Source organism: Phalaenopsis equestris, unplaced genomic scaffold, assembly GCF_001263595.1.
Source record: "Phalaenopsis equestris unplaced genomic scaffold, ASM126359v1 Scaffold000745, whole genome shotgun sequence".
Taxonomy (NCBI): Eukaryota; Viridiplantae; Streptophyta; class Magnoliopsida; order Asparagales; family Orchidaceae; genus Phalaenopsis; species Phalaenopsis equestris.
Window position 1 is genome coordinate 802,704 of NW_018165185.1, and position 7,368 is coordinate 810,071.

Below are 7,368 nucleotides of genomic sequence, written 5' to 3' on the forward strand. Positions count from 1 at the left end.
CTATATAGCTTTTATTTATTTATATAAGAGGAGACCATAGTTACCCTTATGTCTAAAGTAATCTAATGAAGCACTTATAGAATGAACTCATTATTATCTATTATAAGTTATGTATTGAAATGCAAGAGTTTAGTAGGGCACTGCCAGCCTTTCATTTGAGAGGGGCAAATTTATTACATTAATAAATTTAATGTCTGTCACATTTCACTATTTAGATAGCAAAATATATATTTTGACCCATTTGTTGAAATCACTTAAACAACTTATAGATATGTTTTTAAAGGCTAAAATTTAGTTAAAGCATTATAAGTTTAATAGCAACAGAAAAAAAAATTCAGTGTGTAGGGGTGTAGAGAGGATGAGCAGAGAGTTGGATTGAGGCAGGTTGAGACATAGGGAGGACGATCAACTGAGTCCTGAGCAGTCGTGCTAGAGGGACGAGTGAGGTCGGGCGATGCTTCAGAGCGAGGCAAAGCGAGGCCAACTGGAGCAAGCCCTATGCCCTAAGCTTCGGGTTGGAGCCAAAAATTTTTTTTAATAATAATTTCAAAATTGGCATCAACCTTTTTAATCCAAACTTGAATTTATTATTGACAATTTTACTTTCTTTTAATTTTTAATATAAAATTGGTAAAATATATGCTAATAAAAATATAGAAAACAATATAATTTAAAACTATTGTATAATCATTTATTATCAATATTATAGTCATTTCAATAAATATTATAACATGAAAATTCATTAATGTTTTTAAACCCTATATACTTGATTTTTGAATTTATTTAAATGCATATGCTACAAAAAAAAAATTTATTTTTGAGCCAGCCCTTTGAATATTTCTTTATTGTTTAGAATGATACTTACATATCACTCAATTCTTAGGTATTTACATATATAATATCTAAACTTTAATTTTATCATTCATGTCACTTACCCATAACTAAAAAGTGTATTTACATTTTAAAGATTAAAATAATGATGTTTTTATGTGATATGAAGGATTTGGGTGGTATAAGCATAAAAAATAGAATCTATACATAGAAATTGAGTCATATATATGCATTTGCCCTTAATGTAATGCTTTGTCATAGCATGTTTTTGCTAGTGTGCATTTTAGTCCCATATTATGAAATTATTGATTGTTAGTGTTGTCTAAATAGAAAAGCATAAGTAAGATCCGTGACTTATTAGAACATTACATGGGTTTGTGGTTCGCTGGATTTTATTAACTATATAGTATAAGAGTTATTTTAACATTAAGAAAGTAATTTCTAATTTCAAGTTGTGATAAATTTGATATGAGTTGGTTCAACCATCATCCTAATCATTGAGCTTGAATTCCTCCTCAGTTTGGTTCATTACTTTATTTGTCTTGTAGAATGATTGGGGTGGGCCTGTGAGGATATGATAAGGCTTACATATTGGGTCGAGGTTCTGTTGCCACACTGTGAGGTTTAGTGGAGCAATGTGTAAGGAAAAGGAGTAGGCGCAAATAGATATTCTTTGGGGAGGTAAATGACTCCCCCTTATATAAAATCACAAAATTCATATGGGAGAACTAAGGATAGGATAAAAATAGGCTTACATATTGGGCCGAGGTTTTTTTGCCACAGTGTGAGGCTTAGTGAAGCAATGTGTAAAGAAAAGGGATAAGGGCAAATAAATATTTTTTGAAGAGGTAAGTTACTCCCCCTTATATAAAATCACAAAGTTCAGATGGGAGAATTGCACCGACTGAACAAGGGTCTACCCATGGAAGTTATAATCATGTAGCATCATCGCATCAAAGGATAAACTTTATTTTATTATAATTAATTAAAAATGCTTTGTTTTTTCATTTCTCTCCTCTATGATGACATGCCTGAAAGTCTTTTCAGGCCATCTAACAAAGTTCATCATTTTGATCAAATAAATCATTTAATATACTGATTTATAGTCTATAAATTTTTGCATAGCGGCTATTCACCAACTTTGCCAATAATATAAAAAACTTAATGTGTTATACAAAAAAAAAAATCAAAATTAAGATTAATGTAACTAACTGTTTAAGAACTCATACCTTCAATAAAGTAAAAGATTTCTCACCTTACAATATAAGTATATTATGAGGAATTCAAATATTTGAATCTCATTGCACTTCCACTCCTTTTATTTATCTTCATAATAATTTTTTTTTTAATTTTGACATTAAAAACGTAAAGTTAGATAGCCAAACATTATCAATCAAGTTCAAAGGATCAAGAGTACATGGATCTATTGGTTGTGCCATTTTTCTATAGATTTCTAATGTCTTTAGCCATGTACTTACTTTGCTATCATTTAATCGTATAATTTATAAACTTAGCCTTATTTCTATATAAAATATTCATAATAAGATGACTTATTTTACCTTTTTAACATATTTAGCTATAATTAATGGCAAGGAATTAGTCTCGCGTACATTTATGACCTTTTCAGTTCATATTCCATCTCCTTCTTTTGCATGTTTTCTCCAACCTCAATTAAGTGAGTGGTTGGGTTAAAAGTGAGTATCTCTATCCTTTTCTCTTCCTCTTCTACTTCTTCGTATACACAAAACTCTAAGCAAGGTTGGCTAGAGCACCTATTTTTTATTACCACTTTATTTCATTACTCTTTAATATAAATTAATCTTTTCTCAACTCTTGTATGTTAACAAAAACTACATCAATTCTCATAAAAAGGCATAAACTGTCTTACAATTGATTCTACTTATATTGTTATTTCTTACATTCTATTTAAAAAGGATTGTGCTTAGATAACAAATTAAGAGTATGTACAATTAACTTAAAGAATTCATCCTTATGAGCTCAATGTAGTAGCATAGAGTGAAAAATCACATATAAGAAATAATCTATAAGATAAGTTATTATAAAAATCCACTGTATGAATAAAACAAAAAATTTACTTAATTAAAAACATTGGCATACAATTATATATATTTATTCATCAGTAATAATAATTAGTTTTTTCCTTGTTTTAGCTTAACCTCCTTGATGCTCTCTCAACAAGAACCTTTGAGCATTTACTCTATGACTTTTAGATGAATTCATAAGCATAGTACTATAGTAATATTAAATATTTAATTACAATATATTTCCTTGGAGATTTCTTAATGCACCATATTTTTTTTAACTCTCTTAGTGTTCTCCCCTTTTATTCTATTTTTAAGTATCCTAAAAATTCTTCCTTTTTTTTCAAAGAATCTAAATATCTTGATAAAAAATATATTATATTCTATGACTAAGAAGAACTCCATCAACAAAAAATATAAACTAATCTTTTAAATATTATCTTCTCAAAACAATGTAAGAATTCTCTTCAAAGATTTAAATTTTTAAAATTATGTGTTTGCCCAAATAATTATCTCCATATCAAAATTCTTAAAGTTTTTATCTCTTCCTAGCTAATTATATGATAGCCTAATTATGCTCATCATAAGAATTTTTTCCTTGTGTGAATATTCTCTAAACCCTAGTTGTGTGTTAATATAAAGTTTATATTGCTAATTATTTTATTTTACTTTTAATTTTGAATAGAACAGAGTGACCCTTATTTTTTGCAATTTTCAACCATTCTTGGTAATCATTATTGGATAAAATTCACAAAGAACTATAATTCATTGTATTTAACAAATTAACTAAAAAGGGATTTCTTAATACTGACATTAAGGTCATTATCCTCAAATTATCTAACATTTTCTTATAGCAAATGCCTAGTACTGTATATAAACTTAGCAAACTAATTCTTCTTTATAGGTGTGATAAGAGTAGACAAATGCATACATACATGAAAGAAGGAAAATTTAATTAACGTAATAAAGGAAAAATAATATACTTTAATCAAATAATGATCAAACAATGTTTGAATTTTTTTTCAACCTCACTTGAACTTGATTCAAATTTTTCTAGAACTATATTTGTGCTATGTTTAAATCATGTTTAAACCATGCTCAAATTAAATTTAGAATTTTACTTAAACCTTGTTGAAACCTTACCCAGATATTATTCAAACTATATTTGTAATTATGTTGGAAGCCTATTAAATTATGTTCACATCATGTATGAACCAGATTAAAATCTTACATGAACCTTTTTTTAACTGTGTCAAATCATATTTAAATTTTATTTGAATTTTAATTCATTCATTTTCAAACCATGTATAAACTATTTTTGAATCTTATTTGAGCATTATTTAAACCATCTTTGAATCTTATTTGAACATTGTTTGACTTTATGCTTTGTTCAAATATACAAATACGGTGTAAATAAATTTTAAGAAAGGTTTGAACATGATCTTCAAAGTTGCTCCTACTACATAATGTGATATCTAATGTAATTTTACTTTAAATGTTTGGTGCAAATGATGCATTCAAATCTAAATAGCCAAATATATTATAATACTAACCTTGAAGAGCTAGCTAGAAATGGGGCCAAAACCTTCTAGTAAAATTTTATTATATACCGACCATACACGCTTTGATATTGTTATAGATAGAGAAAAGGCAATAAGTGTAAGATTGAGCAACTTCCTATTAAAAAGTTTGCATGATTGCTTGCACATAAATTTTGATTATGTTTCTATAAAGCAGAGGAACTATCTTTTAAAATAAACTTTTAGATTTATTCTTTCTAACAAATAGACAGGAAGCATTTTTGGCTAACATTGATTATTATGAGAAATATATATAAAGTCAATTTTCATTTTTAAATTTATTAAATAATTTATTCTTAATTAAAGAAACAACAATCAATTGATATTCTCAATTGATAGTTTGATTTGAGAAAATTGGTTCTTTCGTATAAAAAAATAATAAATATCATGATGAATTATATGAAACTAGAGTAGATTAAGAAAAGTGAAATTAGCATTGAGTAACTGTTATATTATTTAAGTAATATATTTAAGAAAATTGAAGAGAGGACTTAACAAAATATATTTATGCAGTATATTTCTAAATCTTAAATTGTTTATTGAAGGTAAGCATGTCAAACACACATGTCCAAGATTTTATTTTATTTATCTTAACTAGACACATATATGTTATGTCAAGTGCATGTGAGAAAATACAATTGTCTTGTGCACAATCCGCGTGCCATATTTCTTATTACATAGTAATAATGCATAATATAAAAAAGGGAATTACTTTTTTTTAATAATTGGTCATTGCTCAAGTCTATTAAATTAAAAATTTATTGCAAGGCTATATTTTAATGCTAAAACAAGGATTCATAGCATAAAATGAAATCATGCCAATTGTGAGAACCTTACAAACAGAACAAAAGGAAATTCTTTTTTGTTAAAATTCACTATGGCTTTTTTATGATTAAAGGAATATTTGATTTTTTTTCTCTTTTTATTTTAATTACTTTTTATTTTTTTTATATTTCATGTAAATTTATTCTAATAACTTCAAATAAATATATGTTTGAATGTGCAATTTTTAAATAGATAATTTGAAAATAAGTGAAAGTACATTACATAGTTTTTCCAAAGTTATAGTAACATATTAATCTATCACAAAAAGTAAAAGTATAAAATGCAATAATGTAATTTTCACAACATAAGTTGTTATTTAGTAGATAGATAATAAACTTGATGAAATTAAATAATAAATGACTTTGTTATATGTGTTTCTTTAAAGGAGTTAAGCCAATTGGAAATTAAAACCATTCAAACCATAATCAAATTTTAAGTTTCTCTTTGTTAACATTATAATATCATGACATTAGTTGTTACAGATTGTGTAGTGTTATATTTTTCTTGGAAAAAAATTTGTTTGGCTTTAGATTCTTCAATTAAAGTATCATTCTTACTTAAAGTAAGGAAAAAAATACTTAAAAATGTCATTACAACATTGTTATAAGATATCTAAATAACATAAATTAGTCTTATAAGCCTGAACCAACTAAGATAGCTCATCCAACACAAGAAAGATAGGTTAGTCCACTCACATGTGACAATAAAAGAATAAACAACATGTGGAAATGATCTATGTACCATGGACGCTATCATCACTTAAGAGTGTTGAATTTTAACACTCCACATGAGGCAGTTTGCTTTGAGTGTGTTCATTATAAATAGCATTTATTTCACACTCTTCTAATTCAAAAAATAAAAAAAACAATTATGATGAAAATTGTTGCATGCAAGTAAATTTGTGATGATAGAGCGATAAATTAATATCTTAGTACTGCATAAAAATCTGGCACACGAATAGACAAAATAAAAGCAGTGAGTGGGGACACCAGAATTTCTTATTTGGAAAAACTTTGGAAAGGGAAAACAATGGGACTATTCCAATTAAAATAATCCACTAGAAAATTGAGGTACAGAAATACACTCTTTTCCTATATTAGGGAAGTTGGGATTACAAAAATAGTTGGTGGCTACAATAGTTATAGTTTGTTGATATAATTGGCATACTTGTTTGTAGCAAATTACTAATAGTAGTTGATATCAAACTTTGTCACTTGGTGGCGAACATTGGCAGTCAGCGATGAATTTGGTAACTGATGACAACTTTCAAGACTTAAAGGCTTAATCTTTAGTATTCAGTTCACTCTCTTCTCTCTTTTTTCCCCCTTCAAGTGATGAATGAGGGTCTATTTATAGCTTTTTAGGGGCATTTTGATGAAGTTGACCAATCTCCTGAAACACTCCATCAAACGCTTCATACTAATTCCATTAATTATAGATATTTTTTCAATATTTAAGTGTCTTAATGATATCAGAATTGAATGATTTTGGGCTCGTTGGATTTCTCTCATCAGGATCCTCAGTTTCACTATAAGCATGCAAAATTTTAACATTATTTAGCCTTCCAATTTATACATCAAAGCTTTTAAGTATTTTTTCAAGGCTAATTTGAACTCGGATTTGATCATTTTTAGTGTCATTAGATTCAACTTGTTGAGATGTTCATTTTGACTATGAATTTGCAAACAACCAGTTCCATTTGTGCTCATTTAGACTATGTAATTTGAATTTGGATGTTTTTTGCTCAAAATGCTTCAAGATTCATGCCTAATTCTAAAAAATTGATTGATGTCACATCACTTATCATCTATTTTCAAACATCAATACTTGTATCATTCAAAAATATAAGTCATCGAGTAAGTCTCCATCATGATTTTAGATATTCTAGAAATTTGTAAGTCGATTGGAATGAAAATTTTTAACATTTTAAATTATCCAATTTTACTCATTGATGTCTAAGGTAGTTTTAAAATTATCAAAATTGGGTCTAGAATTTTATAAAAAAATTTACATCTAAAAAATACTTGATCATGTTGTCGTTGTCACTATTGACGACGAATGTACTGATCTGAGTGTGTATGCATCTATGC